This window comes from Rhipicephalus microplus, chromosome 2, assembly GCF_043290135.1.
Source record: "Rhipicephalus microplus isolate Deutch F79 chromosome 2, USDA_Rmic, whole genome shotgun sequence".
Classification (NCBI taxonomy): Eukaryota; Metazoa; Arthropoda; class Arachnida; order Ixodida; family Ixodidae; genus Rhipicephalus; species Rhipicephalus microplus.
The window spans coordinates 158,579,579-158,596,191 of record NC_134701.1 but is presented as its reverse complement, the minus strand read 5'-3'; the positions used below and the strand labels follow the sequence as shown (position 1 = coordinate 158,596,191).

At 47.6% G+C, this 16,613-nt stretch overlaps 1 protein-coding gene across 1 annotated transcript in view; it reads right to left on the bottom strand.

Moving 5' to 3' along the window:
* The window catches only part of LOC142796424 (sperm-specific sodium:proton exchanger-like), a 111,412-nt gene that overhangs the window by 56,472 nt on the left and 38,327 nt on the right, over positions 1-16,613 (bottom strand). The window lies entirely within an intron of this gene.

Sequence of the window (16,613 nt, the reverse complement as noted above, 5' to 3'; positions counted from 1 at the left end):
ACAAAAATCACATCATGCATGCCATGTGCGTCATGATATACATATAAATGACAGTAATTCAGAAGAATGGCTAGTTTGGCAAGTCGGTACTGATATCAACTGAAGGCTAATTGCAAGACCGAGGTAATAATTTAAGGAAAGGATAAAAAGCGAAAAGGGGGAGGAGAAAAAGGCACGAGGGGCCGGCTCAACAAAACCGATAAGCCACATCACTAATAGTGCATGAGGAGTTGAACTTTCTAGGTTTTGTATGACGTGCCTTCTCCTCCTGCTCCTCCTCATGCTGCCACCGCTGCTGCCACTGCTGTCGCCGCTGTTGCCGCCGCTGCCGCCGCCGCTGCTGCCGCTCCTGCCGCTCCTGCTGCTGCCGCTGCTGCTGCCGCTCCTGCGGCTGCCGCTGCTGCTGCCGCTGCTGCTGCCGCTGCTGCCGCCGCTGCTGCTGCTGCTGACGGCGATGAATTTCCCTAGATATTTTAAAGCATCAAGCAGCAGCAGCAAAGCACTTTGCTGCTGCTCCTTGCTGCTGTTTTGCTGCTGCTGTACGCTGCTGCGATCGATTCCGTGTCTAGCCCGTAGCTCTTTACCCACTTTACGCTGCTCACATCGCGACTGGATTCGGGCTTGCTGAGCGAAAAATTAGCTTTTTCATCATCGGGGCCAGGATCACTGCTGTCGGTGGTATTGCGTGGCATAAGCTGCAGAAATTCGACCATTGCCGCTACTACCCGAGTTCAATGCAGTCCCCTTGATATTGCAGATTTGGTGCTGCGTTGATGCCACATATAAAATGGGGCTTGCGAAGAGCCCAGCGTCTTCCAAGACTTCGTTGTCAGAGAAAAGCTTTGAGTGAATCTGTGAGGGACGTTGACGGTTGTCTTCGCAGGTAGACTTGAACGTTCAACTGTCTCTTATGAAAGCACCAGTGGTCCCTCACACGTCAGCGGTGCATTGAGGCGCCCAGGTGGACGTGATAACACGTGGAACAGCTAAAGATTGGCTGGACCACCTTGACGTAGTTCTGACGTGTCGAACTTGGAACGGTAGGGACAGCGTCGGCTTTCCCGTCGGGCACGTGAAGTGGCGCTGCTAACGGGGCCGCAAGGGCTGATGATGATGGCGTTGTTGATGCCTCAACCATGGTTCATACTCGCTGAGGGGATTGGGCAAGAATTGGTTGTATGAATTTCGAGGCCTTTCAAGTATTAAATAATCCTCAAGCAAAAAGAAGGAACGTAATTGAAAAAACAAAAAGCGCAATACTTTTTTACCATTCCGACCAGACAGTATATGTAGTCTGTGTTTTGATTATAAGTTACACTACTATCGAATAAACTTAACATTTGCAATTTCAATTTGCTTATTAATGCTACAACGTATCGTCGTTTTTGCTAGAACGTATTGTCGTTATATATATATATATATATATATATATAAATAAATATATATATAAATATAATATATATATATATATATATACATATATTATTTATATGTATATATATATATCTGACGTAGAAAGGCAGTGACTTGTAGTAGAAGCCGAAGAAGGAAGAAGCAGAATGGAATAAACATGGGGTATGAGCCAGGCCACGTCACCCATTCATCATAGCGTCACACGAGTCGACAGGATGGAGACCTGCCTGCCCCTTATTCAGTCACTCATCAACGACAGGTCTCCATCCTGTCGACTCGTATGACGCTATGATGAACGGGTGACATGGCCTGGCTCATACGCCATGTTTATTCAATTCTGATTCTTCCTTCTCGGCGTCTACTACAAGTCACTGCCTTTCTACGTCACACACACACACACACACACACACACATACATATATATATATATATATATATATATATATATATATATATATATATATATATATATATATATATATATATATATATATATTTATATATATATATATTGTAACAGACTAGAAGGAGGTGGAGAAGAGAAGCAGAGGAAGACGAAGAGTCTTGGCACGATCGCAGTGTGCTGCCGCAAACGACCATCGTTCACCTCCTGTAAATAAAACCATCTTATCACAGCTCGCTGTTACAGTTGTGGTGGACGTGCTGGGTTATCGACACCCGAAGACGGAAGGTGAACCGCAAGTTCTTCGACGGAGCCATCGCATTGCTGGACTTCCACCGAATCCATCTGGGCTGGACATGTCCCACAACGCAAATGAACACCGACCCCTCTCAACTTCTGCGCCGACCAGTTCGGCTCCACAACTGAGAGATGCTCGTCCCTTTGCCGGCAGACCAGATGAAGACGTCGAGGCTTGGCTCATCCATTACAAACGGGTGAGCGCCACTAACAAATGGGATACCGCTTCTCAGCTTTTGTACGTCGTGTTCTTTCTGACCGATACTGCATTAATGTGGTACGAGAATCGGGAGGAAACGCTAACGACGTGGGACTCATTTGTTTCTGAAATCAAAGAGCGTTTCGGCGACCCAACAACGATAAAGGAAAGAGCAGAACAGACGCTAATGCAACGCGCTCAAATGCCAGGTGAAACTTGCACGACCTACATTGAGGAAGTCATAAAGCTATGTAGGACCATTGACTCCGGAATGTCTGAGGAAGATAAAGTCGGGCACATTCTAAAAGGAACCGCCGAGGATGTTTACAGTTTCCTGATCGCGAAGGACACCTTGACATCTGTCACCGATGTCATTCGTCGTTGCCGCAATTTTGAGCAACTAAAGATGAGGCGCATCACGCCAAAGTTCGGCAGGCTGCCCAATGTGACGACCATTGCGAGCATACAGCAACCAGACGCTTGATCTTGCAACAACGATCCGGCAGATCGTACGTGAAGAACTCGGCCTGTACGCGCAAGTGGCAAACCGCCCAAGCACTCATCCTCTCTATCAGCCACCAGAGTTCGAGCGAAACGTTGCTTCATTCTCCTCGCACCGAGTGGCCAGGGCTTTGAGGATTCTGATGCCACACCTCAGTATCAGCCACGTCCATACGATAGAAGCCCTGCCTATGACGCGCGATCACGACGAGCACAGCCACATTCTTATACTCAGGCTTCTCATCCGGACTACGTCCTGCTGCGGCAAGGACAGTACCGACCCTACTACCAATATGCGCCTTACGGCGAATACAGTGGATTCCAGAATGGCAGAAACCCGTTCTTCGCCTGATAACGAACTTCCTCGCCGACAGCAGCGGCCCAGGATTCGTTCCGATGAATACAGTATAAACCGTGACCCTCCCGTGTGCTACAACTGTGGTTTTATTGGGCATATTGCTCGGTATTGCCGCCAACAACGCCGCCAATCACGAAGGACGCCAGCCATGTCTTCGCCACTAAGACCCGGTGCTTCATATGACCTGCGGACAACCGACTTGTTTCCAAGGGACCGTGTTTTGCACGAGACCAGACGCAGTCATTCGCCAGCATCCGAGCGGAGTTTGACACCACCATCCAACCGTTCTCGTCGCTCGCCGTCTCCTCTGCGTCGTTCTTCGCCGCCGCCGGGAAACTAGCATCCGCGGCCAATGGAGGTAAGGTCGCCGGACGGTCTTTTCAAGATATACCTCTGCCTATTGTTATGATCAAAAACAAAGTGAATGTGTTGATTGATGGAATACCGACGATGGCGTTAGTTGACACTGGGGCGACTGTGTCTGTGATGAGCCTCGCCTTCAGAAACCGCTTAGGTCGCAAAGTTATGTTTTCATGGGACGATACAATCACCTTTCGTGGTGTAGGCGGCGAGTGGCTTAATCCTTTTGGTGTATGTGCTGTCAGTGTTTCATTGGCTGGAAAAGTATTTGTATCGGAATTTCTGGTTCTATCTCGTTGTTCGCACGATGTCATTCTTGGTATCGATTTCTTGGAGCAATGCGGTGCTTCCGTTGACTGTGGTAGTGGGGAAATATCACTAGACAATTTGTTTATACCGTCGCTTTCCGAAGAAGACTACCGTGGCGAAGACAGGAACACACTTAGTGTGATTGATGAAGTGATAGCACCATCTTGGTGACTGACACCCGTTCGAGTCTCTTCCACAGCGGTTGATGATGTTTGTGTTGACCTCGTAGTGGGGCCTCTGCGCAAGAACTGTTTTAAGGAGGACATACTTGTGCCTTGTTCTGTTGTGTGCATGACGAAAGGAGTAGCAACATTGTGGGCGCCGAACTGTTCTGCCACGCCGGTTGTGCTTCCTCGCGGGATAAAGATAGCTCTCTTTGATGAAGCCTCATGCAACTCAATAGCAGCAATAGATACAGACCTCCCCCCCCCTCTTCCTCTGCTTGTGATATTCGCCATAATGAAGATCTAATGCTCGCTATGATCAGCAAGACTCTCAGAACGACGGAACGGCAAGCGCTGGTGCAGGTCCTTTCCCGGCGTTTTGCTGCTTTCGACTTCAAACATAGAGATACACCCCTTCAGTTACCCTCTTCCCGCGCTCGTCACAGAATAGACACTGGCTCTGCACACCCCATCCGCCAAAAGACCTACCGAGTGTCATCCTCTGAGCGCAAAGTTATCGCCGAACAAGTAGAGGAAATGCTGAACAAAGGGGTCGTGCAAGAGTTGTCCAGCCTGTGGGCAGCCCCGGTAATTTTTGTCAGGAAAAAGGATGGTTCCTGAAGATTCTGCGTAGATTACAGGCGTCTAAACACTGTGACGAAGAAAGATGTATATCCCTTACCACGGATTGATGACGTCATAGATTGCTTGCATGCCGTTTCCTATTTTTCAACGCTTAATTTGCGGTCAGGTTATTGGCAAATACCTATGGAACCCGGCGACAAAGAAAAGACTGCTTTCCTAACTCCGGATGGCTTATTTGAATTTAATGTCATGCCTTTTGGCCTTTGTAATGCTCCAGCCACCTTTGAAAGATTTATGGACACAGTAATATGTGGTCTAAAATGGGAGATATGCATGTGCTACCTTGACGATGTTCTGATCTTTGGCCGTACGTTTGAGGAACATAACAACCGTCTCAGTCTTGTTCTCGACTGCATCGAAAAAGCCGTGCTGGTTCTGAATTCTAAAAAATGTCGCTTTGGCGAACGTCAAACTCTCGTTCTGGGGCACTTGGTCGACAAGGATGGCGTCATACCCAATCCTCGCAAGATAGAAGCAGTGAGCTCTTTTAAATCACCGCAGTCCGCACGAGAACTTCGCTCATTTGTCGGCCTATGCTCTTATTTTCGTCGTTTTGTTCCACGATTTGCGGAGATCGTGTATCCGCTGACGTCTTGCGACAGGATGCAACCTTCAACTGGACACCAGAGTGTGAGCCGCATTCTCACAACTTAAGTTTGTACTAACGTCAGCACCACTGTTGCGCCACTTCGATCCATCTTGCCCGACTGAGCTCCACACGCACGCTAGTGGTATCGGTGTAGGCGCGGTGCTTGTACAACGTCACGATGGCGCAGATCATGTCGTGGCATATTCCAGCCGTTGCCTGAGCAAATCAGAACGCAATTACACAGTTACGGAACAGGAATGTCTGGCAGCTGTTTTCGCTGTATAGAAGTTTCGTTGTTATCTTTACGGGAGGCCATTTAAGATAATTACCGATCACCATTCGTTATGCTGGCTGGTCGGTTTGCGTGACCCCTTTGGCCGCCTCGCACGTTGGGCGTGGCGACTTCAGGAATACGACTTTACGGTGTCGTACAAGAGCGGCCGTCGTCACGCTGACGCAGACTGCCTCTCCCGGATTCCTCTTGCGACTACTGACTGCGATGCTGAGAATTTTGACGACTGCCTTGCTGCTGTTACAAGCACGTTCCCCAACGCGGCTGATTTCCAGAGAGAACAACGCAATGATCTCAACTTGGATCCTCTTTTTGCCGCCGCAAGTGCCTCCCAACACAGCGGTCGCTTTACGGTCCGAGACAAGTTGCTCTTTAAAACTAACTACTCCAGACCTGGAGCACGTTTTCTTCTAGTTGTCCCCGAGAGCTTTCGCTCCGAAGTTCTACGTGCCATGCATGACGATGCGACGTCTTGTCAATTCGGCTTCATTAGAAGTCAATTCGGCTTCATTAGAACGCTGAACTGCACGCAGGAACGCTTTTACTGGCCCAAGATGTACGAAACGACGAAGCGTTACGTCGCTAGCTGCGAGACGTGCCAACGTCACAAGCGCCCGGCCACCGCTACACCAGGTCCCCTTCAGCCGTTAACACCACCCAGCACACCTTTTGAACAAGTAGGAATTGACATCATGGGTCCATTTCCGTTATCTAACAATAAGAAGCGCTGGATAATCGTCTGCGTAGATCATCTTACGCGGTATGCTGAAACCGCAGCTATTCCCTCTTCTACCGCTGCATCCGTGGCGGACTTCTTGCTTCACTCCGTGGTCCTTCGCCATGGCCCACCGCGTGTTATTATCTGCGACCGTGGCCGCCAGTTCACTGCCGATGCCGTTGAAGAATTACTACGCATGTGCACGACACAGTTCCGTCATTCCACACCGTATCACCCACAGACGAATGGCCTCGTTGAACGGACAAACAGAACGCTGACCAACATGCTTGCCATGTACGTTTCTTCCAATCATAAGAACTGGGATGAAGTGCTGCCTTTTATCACGTACGCGTACAACACGGCAAAACATGAAACAACGAACTTCAGCCCATTTTAACTGTTGTACGCAAGGTTGCCACTAAGCCCTCTAGACACTTTCTTACCCTTCATTCTACACAATGACGACTCTGTATCAAACACCCTGTGCCTCGCGTAAGAAGCCCGTCGAATCGCTCGTCTTCGGACTCTGGCCTCTCAACGCCGTTCGAAGGAACGATACGACGACCGTCACGAACCAGTTTTATTCGAAAGAGGTGACTTGGTGTTACTTTGGACACCGCAACGCAAGCGTGGATTGTGTCAAAAGTTTCTGTCACGATATTCAGGCCCATTTGTAGTTTTGGAGCGTCTAAGCCAGCTCACTTACGTAATAGCTCGTCTTTTGTCGAATGGCCGACGATCGAGCAGAACGCAGCTCACTCACGTGGCTCGCCTGAAACCTTTCCACCCTCCTTGTGCATCATAACTCGCCCTACGGGCTTCGTTTGCTTGCGGGAGAATGTAACCGACTAGAAGGAGGTGGAGAAGAGAAGCAGAGGAAGACGAAGAGTCTTGGCACGATCGCAGTGTGCTGCCGCAAACGACCATCGTTCACCTCCTGTAAATAAAACCATTTTATCACAGCTCGCTGTTACAATAATATTAACAGCCGACTTCATTACTATGATTTCAAGACCTATGCTAGCAATAAGACAAATATTTTACTCAGCTATGAGCAAATATAGAGCTATCATGGCGTTCCCTTTAAAACATATGTAATTTTAGACGTTCCTCTTGCATTTAAACACTAAGCAATAGAGGGAGGAAAATAATATCCTAACTCGGCTAAACAGCTACAGCCAGAATTGCTTAGGTGTCGACCAGTTCGGCTGTCTCTAAAGCACAGCGCTTCTAGTGCTTTCACGCATTTTTTTCTTTAACGCTTATAATTACGTTTTATTTGTTTTGTAAACGAGCGCGAGAACTTCCCAGTAATCAGCCACATTCTAATATAAATACTAAATTCGACCACCAGCAAGAAGGTGTCAGTGCGCTTGTCGCTATGGGCGAGGACTAAGAAATTTTTAATGATGTTAAAACAGCCTCAGGCTCGCCCTGCCACGGTGCACTAGAGCAAGGGCGTTGTCACCTGAGGTAAGGTGCAAGGACATCCGTCCATGAGCTCCAGCACGTCGAGGTGGCTATCAAGGACCGTCAGGCTAACAGGCCCACAAGCAAACCGCAAATGCTCGTCAAGCTCGAGTAGCTTCAGGCTTTAGTGGTCCGATGGTGTCACCGCATGCAGTGACCTTGAACCACGTATGGCGCATATGGGGGACAGCCGTGTGATTCTATCTTCTAGATCAGAAGGCCGATTCCAACTACTGCGCATGAAACCGCCATCCCTGATAGGAGTCGACTGCAGGACCATGTGAAGAGGCATCGTGAAAGAGGGCCCTTCCATGGAGTCGTCGGTCGTTGGGCTTAGTGGCTGACAGCTCCAACTCTCGTTGTTTATTTCTTCTTCAAAAGCGTTAGAGAACAGCCTACGCTTAACGAATCTGCGGCTAGTGATCTCTTCGCGGTCTGTTTGTCTGTTTTCAGCCATGTCCCTCAAAACTGCACAAAGGTCAACCTCTGGGAGCTCTGAAGGTGTCCTTCGGCTCACAATGTGGCTGTGTGAAGCTCTCGTCCCGTTTGCATGCCACTGTTTTCACCAACGACCGCTTGAGTTGCACTCCACACCCGCAATAAAGGCTCCGATGGTGACGGAACGATTTGCTGGGAAGAGAAGAACAGGTCGATGGCCTGCTGCAACTGCTCCTCAAACGGTCGTAGCTTTCTTCTGGCTGGACAGAACTTAGCTCTTCTTCGTCAATGTTAACCGGGAAAAGCTCGGCCATCTGTTCGATTGACCAATTGAACGAGCGTGATGATGACGGCTGTTCAGGGCTTCTGGAACGAAACATTGATGGTGAACAGAGTCGTTGACTGAGCTGTTCTGAGGGCACTTCGAAGGGGTTGGTTCTCTTGTAGCAGTTGTTGTTGCTGCAGATGCTATTGCTGCTGCGGCAATGTATGCCGTGTCTAGCCTGCGACTTCTCACCCGCTGTTACGCTGCTGATATTGTGAGGCGATTCGCGTTCGTTGATTGAGAAATGAACCTCTCTAGCGTCAGTGCTAACATCAGGGCTGCTGGTTCTGATGCGCAAGAGAGACGGCGTAAATTCGGCCATTGTCGCCACCATGCCAACACGATGCAGTTCCCTCATTATTGGCAAATTTTCGCGCGGAGCTGCTGCCGCGTCTGAAGCGGGGCTCGTAAACAGCCCAGTTCATCTCAAGGTATCGTTGCCGGAGGTAGGCGCATGCTTTCAGTAAAAGCCTCGCATCTCCACAGGTCGTTGGCGGTAGGCTTCACAGGTATTCTTGGATGTTCAGCCGCCACTTCTGATAGCACAAGCGGTGTCTCTCACGTCAACGCTGCATTCAGCTACCAGGGCGTGACAGCATGCAGGACAGCTGAAGGTCCACTGGCTCACCTCTATGTGGTTCAGGCGTCTCGAACTCAGAACCAAAGAATGAATCAGCCTTTTTCTTCTTCTGCTTCTCCTCCCTAGAGCAAGGCCCGTACCCAATACAGGGATTCACCGAGTACTAAGAGAACTTTTCAGGAATTATCCTTGCAGTATGGGCTGTGGAAGCTAAATTGAGCTAATATATTGAAGCGAAGTATGAACTTCGAGCGGATGCGCGAATTGGCGTGAGGTACCTTTTTTATCTTCTTGTCCTTGAGAGAGCCATCTATAACAATCTACAAATGCAGAGAGGGGGAAGGGAGCTAATTGGGCAACGATGATGATGATTTTCGGAAGAATGGCACAACCAAGAACATGGGATCAGCAGTGAAGTGTGCGGCAGTAGAATATAGGGAAAAAAGAGAAATAAAAATGGAGACAGAGAGAGGAGGAAAAAGAGGTGAAATGAAGGCGGAGAACTGACGTGTTTAGACGATGGCGTTACAGACACTGTGATCAGACTCAACTCCATCTTTAAGGTATAAGGCAAAAATACTTGTTTATTTAACTGCGTTCGGAAGCGCTCTGCTGTCACTTGAGCGTCCCCGCGTCCCTCGCTCGTGCTCTTCTTCTTTCTCGTTTCCTTGTCCCAGCCCAGAACGTGAAAAATAATCAACAGACGTATCGTCATTTTCGTTGACGTCGTAGAAGTGACTTGTGACATGATTGTATTCAAATTCACGAAGAGTTTCATAGTTGTTTGACGCCACGTGTATATGTACAGCGAACGTTACTAACCATCCGCACGTTGCCCAGGAAGTCGGAGGCACGGCTTGCGAATGAGGCCAAGCAGAGTGAGAGAGAGAGAGAGAAGACTTTATGGAATTATCTAGTGGACGGCTATTCTAGAAGAGCCAAACAGTTTTGCTTGGCCAGGCCCAGCGAGCCACTCATGCCAGCGGAGCCCTGGACTGAAGGCCCAACCACAACTACCTGCATTTATCCTTTTTTCATGATAGTTCAGCGAACTGGGAGCGCGGGGGTAAACACAGACAAAAAGCAAAGATGAGGCACACAGCACGAGCGCTCAACTAACAACTGGTTTATTCTAACGTTCGAAGCACATATAAAACACAAGGGTGCGCATGTGAACATGTGCGCATGGAATAAGATGATAGTGTGAGCAGCAAGCGTGGCGTTCATTCGAAGCACTTGTCTATGAATTATCAATATAGTTAAACTCACAGTCAAGTAGTGATAATGACGGATGGCTAATACACTGATTGTTATTTCTAGAAATGGGATATGCTTCGGAAGTTTCACGCGTGGTTTGAAGCGGATGCCGGAAAATTACACTTGTTTTTGCAAACAACGATTGACACTTGCAGGAATTGCAATGTGAAGCTAAAACGGAAAAAGGACTACCTTTTAAGGAACTCAAAAGCTCCCTGAGGCGTATATTCAAACATGGCCCAGTCTGGCAGACGTACATGCGACCGCACGTTAGCGGTATGCTATACCCCACTCCTAAAGAACACTTAACAAATTGTTTTGTATGTTTCTGCAAACATCCTCTGCTTTTTGACGCACCCTGCGCCCATCTATGCACCATGGCGCATATACGGCCCAATTTATTGGGTGCAGAAAAAACTACGCGCACACCAAACCTGTTCCCCACACTTTTCAGTCCATGCGTCAATTTATGAGTGTAAGGGATGACGGCCACGCGTTTGTTTCCTTTATTGCATTCTGCAGAAACACACGCACGTTTATCCCCGTTTCTCACCATCCGCAGAAGTCTCTCACACACCGATGCGATTAGATACGACGGGTACCCGTTTTCCGTTTTAGCTTCACATTGCAATTCCTGCAGTTGTCAACGGTTGTTTGGAAAAAACAAGTGTACTTTTCCGGCATCCGCTTCAAACCACGCGTGAAATTTCCTAAGCATATCACATTTCTAGAAATACGAATCAGTGTATCAGCCATCTGTCATTATCACTGCTTGACTGTGAGTTTAACTATATTGATGATTCGTAGACAAGTGCTTCGAATGAACGCCACGCTTGCTGCTCACACTATCATCTTATTCCTGTTGACATGCGCACCCTTGTGTACTTATATGGGCTTCGAACGTGAGAATAAACCAGTTGTCAGTTGAGCGCTCGTGCTGTGTGCCTCCTCTTTGCTTTGTGTCTGTGTTTACCCCCGCGCTCCCAGTTCGCTGAACCAACATGAACTACCAACTAGCCCACACTTCCATCCTATTGCATTGTATCCTTTTTTTCTGAATAATTTTAAATTCCGGCGTCTGTGTCCACGTCGTTGATTGTAAGCGAAATATCATTCTTGAGTGACCAAAAGTTCCTGAAAAATGCAGACGTATAAATAATAAGAATTCTGGGTATGAGTGGGGATTGAACCTGAGTCGTTCGCGTTAAAACCAGGCGTTCTATCACACAGCCACACGTCTGCTTTCAACCACACTGAAATTAACTTCCTCTGCTCGAGAATGTCGTTGAAGTGACACATGCTTTAAAAAACATGGCAGCATATCCATGGAGTGAATGATGGAGAGTGGGGCGAAGCACTCGTCCGTCCATGCGTTTGTCTGTGTGACCGTCTATGCGTCTGTTCGTGCGCCCGTCCCTGCGTTTGTTCATGCATCCGCCCCTTCGTCCGTTCATGCGTCCATCCATGCATCTGTTTGTGTGTCCGTTCGTCCATCTATTCAACACTCCAAGTCCCACCATCTCGCATCTTTTTATCATATATTCCCCATATAGAAGCACCGCCATTCAGTGGACATTCCAAGGACTAAACGAGAGGCGGCACACGCACACTTTCTTACGGCTTGCGCTTCGGGTCTACTTCCCATTTCAACCACCTTGAGTTTATGGTATATACTAGTTCACTGTGTTCATGGCACTGCGGCCCAATGCTCGCTAAACCTTTCTAGAACCAAGGAGGTTACGCCCAGCGAGTATAACGTAGCAACCTTTTCCTGTCAGATAGTACTCAATGTACATTCCAGTGGCTGCTAATGAGAAATGAGAGACAGGAGGATTCAGCTTCTAATTTCTTACGGCTCGCGCTTCGTATCTGCTTCCCCCCTTTAACCACCTCGAATTCCTCCATGGTATATACTAGTTCATTGTATTCATGGCCCTGCGGCTCAACGCTCGCTAAACCTTTCTAAAACTAAGGAGGTTACACCCAGCGAGTATAATGTAGCAACCCTTTCTTGTCCGATAGTGCTGAATGTACATGCCAATGGCTGCTAATGGGGATCGCAGCGTGCGCGTTGACTAAAGCCGAATGCTCCTGTCTCTCATTCCCCATTAGCAGCCATTGGCATGTACATTGAGCACTATTTTTTATTGTTAAACAACGCACAGAAGAAATCTCTCACCGGCACCACCTTGGAGGTCAAATGTTATACCTATTTCGGGTATGTGCCACTGGTGGTTACGTATTACAAAGGATGCACAAGCCACGCCATAAGGAGCTTCGCCCCTAAAACCACGCGTTATGTACGCATACTTCGCAATGCAGCATGAAATATTGCCGTAATTATGCGTGGTACAAGCGTGCATTGCCATTAGAACACGGGATTATCACAATGACTTCAGCGTTTTAAGCCATTCATGCATTGTAAAAAGGCACACACGCTACTTCACTCTTAAGGCCTCGTAGTGGGTGCATAGAGTGGGTGCATAGCAAGTTGGAAAAAAATTCATGTACTAAAGTACGCGCTAGGAATAAAATATCGCTACCACGTTCAACACTCGGCGATCCCCCAATTTTTATCCCTCCTCCTCCTCCACCTTCTTCTACGACGAATAGGGAGTTAGTTTAAATAGCAATAATCGAAACAAATCATGTAAATAAAGGTACCTAAATTTATATTTCGTGTACAATCTTGAAAAATTGTCTTTTTTTCAGACATTCACCACAATTATTTCAAGCGTTACGTTAACAATCAGACAGAATTAGCTTTGTTTGCCAATGGATAGATATATACAACGATCGTGTAATATATGCTCAAGGTATGAAATAATATATAATGCCAGACGCCCCGGTTGCAGAGAAAGATAGAACGGCCTTTTCTTTTCAGAAGTGTGAGTCCTTTTAATTCCTCATAGGGCGTGTTTATAAGCGTGACTGCTCGCCAGGTCACGTGACCGTTGGAAAAGCTGACGCTGCTCCTAGAATTCGGGATTGGTAAGCAGGCTTCAAGAGATCCATGATGATGTCTACTTTGACGGCTGATGTTAGCATCTGTTTTCAGTATAGGCAATGATAAATATGAATATTTGCCCAAGGTGGTTGCACTGAACATCTGGGGTACTTTACGATGCAAAGCCAAGTTGGCAAAACCACACTGTGCAAGAAGAAGGCACGCGCGCTGTAGGCAACACGCGCTGTGGCTGTTATGTAAACTTGGTCAACAACCCTCCGGGGTACGCGGAGACAATCTGCTTATGAATTATTGTATGTTTGCCTGTCGGCTTCTATACGATTTCGCTACGTTTTCATGCTCTCAATTGTGGGTGGCACGCAATACGGATTGTCTGGTTCCTCTAGAGTGAGAGGATGTTTTGATGAGGTACCAAAATATACTGCGAACAATATTAAATGGCAAGAAGCCCGAATCTCCAGATTCCACACTGTCACAGTAAAACACTCTTTAGAATGTACATATTCTCACAAAAGCGAACGCAGTTTGTTTTAATTTGTGAATTGAGAGCATTTTTTTATAGTGCCTTGCTCTCACGCACATATGATTCTGAAGTTTTGTTTCTCCAGGATCATTTAGAATCCTCAAGGGTTAAGATGAGTGATATTAATTTAACGGATAAAGAATTGACCAGTATGAAAAATGAAATGGGTTATATATTCTCTTCTACTGCCTAACTCCCACCTTCTTGATATTTAAGAGGCTTGTTAGAAGACCACTTACTTCAATACGGAAGTGACACTGTAATTGCCGCTGATGCATCCATGCGGGTAGAAGGGCAGTGGTTATTTTTTGAGAGACCGTATCCTTGTGACGTGCACATCGCATCGTGGACTGCACGTATACTGCCATGTTCGTATAGCAGAGCTCTTCGCAAAGCTTCTATACCTTCGAAAAATTTCAGTAAATTTTTCGGCCGTTATATTGAGTGATTCGCGGTTTGTATGGGAGGATGATGATATTGAAGGTCTATTTGTATGGCTCACACCCAACGGGGGGATTGGCAGTAGGTAAAGTCTCCTCCACTTCCCGAGTGCACTGATGTTTCAATATCTTACGGAGTCATGGTGGCATATATATACATAAGGGCACTGGTGGTTGAAAGTTCTGGCTTTTCTTGACACACTGCAGGTAATATGCATGCAGTTTTTCATAACCACATGTAGTACCGTCCACTTTTTTCATGGTGGACGGTACTACATCTATAATTTCGATTACTCGTGCCGAGTCTTGTGAGATGCATTCACATAAGTATATACACAAAAGCAACTTTACTGGAATGTCCTGAATGTTAGTGGTATGTGCAAAAGGTCTCATCTAGGTTACGGCCATTATTAGGAGTTTTCGGCTCCTCGCGGCTTACTCGGCCCGCGCCTGGACAGCTCAATTTTGTCGCAAGGGCAGAGCTGTGCAACAAGCACTCGCGGAGGCGATTCTAGAAAGTGGTTCTAGAATCCCAGTTTTTGCATTTGTCGCATATATCTGGGTAGAGGTGCGAGGTCGGACAGACCGCTCTCACTCTTAAAATTCACGTAGAGTGGGGTCAGTATGGGTGCCAGGTCGTCGCGGCATATCTAACACACTTCGCTGATACCGAATGGGAATGGGAAAGCCAGGCCTAGATGAGGATACAGGCGCCTGCGACTCTAGAAGACCAGCCCACCAGCCTATACTGCGTGGCAGAAATAAGTAGGGTACCTTAGCACGTGCGACACGAGACGCTTCAATTGTTAAGCGATGCGCACAACTCTTACGGTTATAAGACAGTTTGCGCCTTGCTCGGATCGCTGCGATCTTTATCCCCTTATACCCCGAAAGCGATGTAGCTTTCCAGGCACAAATATAATCATTCGCTGGACTGTTTTGGGAGATCAATTGTAAGCAAGCGGGTGTGCTCAGCGATGAACCGCCACAGCCGCGTTTCTCAAGTTTACGGGCGCGATACACCACGGTGGAGATCACATGCGCTTTATATGAACGTCATTGGTCGCGGCTCACAATGAGCGTGAGGAATGAGTTACAGCTCTGTAATGAAGCTGCCATGTCTCATTGCGTCGGTTCACATTACACGAGAGACCCGCATCCAAGCTCTTGTATATAGTACATGAAGAACAAGAAACGGCCAAGTGATCGCATGTGCTGATCTAAGGCAGATCAGTAGCATCGAAATGTCATATGTGGCAAAAGTTATCTTTCGTACAATTATTCACAGTAATACGACTTCAAATTTCTGATGGCAAAGTACGCTACAGCTGGCTTTGCAACCACCACTGAAGAGCACGAACTTCAGTGCATCCGCCTCAAGCAATGAGCCAGAGCAGTCTACTGCACTGACTGTATATGTAGCCAGAGCAGTCTAGTGCAATGACTGCATACTGTCAGCGTGTTCTGTAGCGACACCGTTCCCAAATTCCACGGCACCTTCACGAGCCCTGAAACAGGCCTGAGTGTCGTCAACGTACGATGAGAAGATGCACACAGCGCTAAATGAGCGATTCAGAAACAAATTAAAAAAAAACTCTAAGTACTTCAGTTCAGCGTCCTTCACTTCATAAGTAGCAAGCATTTCGAGTCCAATCGTAATCGGTAAGATGCTGCTGTAACAGCAAGTCTCCGTGGCGAATACGTTTTGATAGCAAATTCTACACAAGGTGGATGATTATGAAAACTACGGCGAAATAAATATATAAACGAAATAAATATATAAAAATTGTAAATGTAACTTGGTGAAGAGAGAATCAATCTTCGAAAAAAGGTTAGTGTGCAAAACAAAAACTACGTAACTATACTGAAGTTAAATGGCACAACGGTCTGTGTAGCTAGTTTCAAAGAATATTGCATCGCCATGTGGTCGTTGTTCCGATGGCAAGAAGGCGGCACATATGTCGTGCCTTCGAGCGAGCCACATTGTTTAGCCGGTTCTGACGACCGCCATGGAGAGGGTGCGCTGCTTCTTGTAGTCGTAGTGCGTGAGCGGCTGGTGGAACCAGTCCAGGTCGCTCGGCAGGTGGTAGCGCATCACGGTGGTGATGAGCATTATGGGCCGGGCCCTGTCGGAAGGGATGCCCGGTAGCGTCATCTCGCGCACCGTGCTGGGGATGTACGAGGGCCCCGTGTAGAGCTCGTGCGTCTTGGAGCACTGGACAACGCCCTGGACCAGGATCACGTCCAGCACGGCCTCGTCGAGCGAGAAGTCGATGGCGTAGTACAAGTTGGGCATGATGCCGTTCTCCAGGAAGCGCTTCAGCTTGTCGTGCGTCCACTCCTGCCGAGCGGGAGAAGCACATG